Here is a 2393-nt window from a genome sequence, read left to right as displayed (position 1 = left end):
GATATGTGGAGAAAAATAAATAGGGACAAAAAGGAATACACCTTCTTTTCAGCTGCACATGGTATATTCACAAAGATTGACCATGTAATATGGCATAGAAACATTGCAAACAAATGCAAAAGAGCAGAAATAATAAATGTAACCTTCTCAGATCATAATACAATAAAAATAATAATTAGTAAGGGCACCTGGACAGGCAAATCAAATACTAATTGGAAATAAATAATATGATTCTCCAAAACAAATTAGTCAAAGAAGAAATCATAGAAACAGTCAACAATTTCATTGAAGAGAATGACAATGATGAGACATCCTACCAAACTCTGTGAAATGTAGCCAAGGCAGTACTCAGGGGGAAATTTATATCCTTGAGTGCATATATTAACAAATTAGGGAGGGCAGAGATTAATGAATTGGGCATGCAATTCAAAAAACTAGAAGGCGAGCAAATTAAAAATCCCCAGATGAAAACTAAATTAGAAATACTAAAAATCAAGGGACAAATTAATAAAATCAAAAGTAAAAGAACTATTGAATTAATAAATAAGACTAGAAGCTGGTATTTTGAAAAAAAAACCAGATAAAATAGACAAAGTACTGGTCAATCTAATAAAAAAAGGAAAGAAGAAAACCAAATTGACAGTATCAAAGATGAAAAGGGAGACCTCACCTCTAATGAAGGAGAAATTAAGGCAATCATTAAAAACTATTTCGCCCAATTATATGGCAATAAATATAACAATTTAGGAGATATAGATGAATATTTACAAAAATATAAATTGCCTAGATTAACAGCAAAAGAAATAGAATACCTAAATAATCCCATATCAGAAAAAGAAATTGAACAAGCCATCAAAGAACTCCCTAAGAAAAAATCGCCAGGGCCTCATGGATTCACAAGTGAATTCTATCAGATATTCAAAGAGCAACTAATCCCAAGACTATACAAATTATTTGATATGATAAGCAAAGAAGGAGTCCTACCAAATTCCTTTTATGACACAAATATGGTACTGATTCCAAAGCCAGGTAGACCAAAAACAGAGAAAGAAAACTATAGACCAATCTCCCTAATGAACATAGATGCAAAAACCTTAAATAGAATACTAGCAAAAACACTCCAGCAAGTGATCAAGAGGATCATCCACCATGATCAGGTGAGATTTATATCAGGAATGCAAGGATTGTTCAACATTAGGAAAACCATCCACACAACTGAACATATCAACAAGCAAGCCAACAAAAATCACACAATTATCTCAATAGATGTTGAAAAAGCCTTTAAAAAATACGGCATCCATTCCTATTGAAAACACTGAAAAGTAGAGGAATAGAAGGACCTTTCCTAAAAATAATAAACAGTATATATCTTAAACCACCAACAAGCATCATATGCAATGAGGTTAAATTAGAAGCCTTTCCAATAAGATCATGTGTGAAAGAGGGATGCCCATTATCACCTCTATTATTTAACATTGTACTAGAAACACTAGCAGTAGAAATTAGAGGAGAAAAAGAAATTGAAGGTATCAAAACAGGCAATGAGGAGACTAAGCTATCACTCTTTGCAGAGGATATGATGGTCTACTTAAAAAATCCTAGAGAATCAACTAAGAAGCTTGTAGAAATAATCAGCAACTTTAGCAAAGTGGCAGGATACAAAATAAATGCACATAAATCATCAGCATTTCTATGTATTTCTAACACATCAGAGCAGCAAGAGGTAGAAAGAGAAACGCCATTCAAAATCACCCTAGACAATATAAAATACTTAGGAATCTATATACCAAAACAAACACAGCAATTATACGAAAACAACTACAAAACACTTTCCAAACAAGTAAAAATGGATCTCAACATTTGGAAAGCCATTGATTGCTGATGGGTAGGACGAGCTAACATAATAAAAATAACAATTCTACCCAAATTAATTTACCTATTTAGCGCCATACCTATCAAACAACCAAAAAACTTCTTTACTGAATTAGGAAAAACTATAAGAAATTTCATTTGGAATAACAAAAGATCAAGAATATCAAGGGAAATAATGAAAAAATGTGAAGGAATGGGGCCTAGCAGTACCAGATATCAAACTATACTATAAAGCAGCAATCATCAAAACAATATGGTACTGGCTAAGAGACAGAGAGGAGGATCAGTGGAATAGACTTGGGGTAAATGACATCAGCCAGACAGTGTATGATAAGCCCAAAGAGCCCAACTTCTGGGACATGAATCCACTATTTGACAAAAACTGCTGGGAAAATTGGAAAACAATATGGGAAAGATTAGGTTTAGATCAACATCTCACACCCTACACCAAGATAAATTCAGAATGGATGAATGACTTGAATATAAAGAGGGAAACTATAAATAAGTGAACACAGAATAGT

This window comes from Gracilinanus agilis, chromosome 3 (assembly GCF_016433145.1).
Source record: "Gracilinanus agilis isolate LMUSP501 chromosome 3, AgileGrace, whole genome shotgun sequence".
Taxonomy (NCBI): Eukaryota; Metazoa; Chordata; class Mammalia; order Didelphimorphia; family Didelphidae; genus Gracilinanus; species Gracilinanus agilis.
This window is presented reverse-complemented; position numbering follows the sequence as displayed.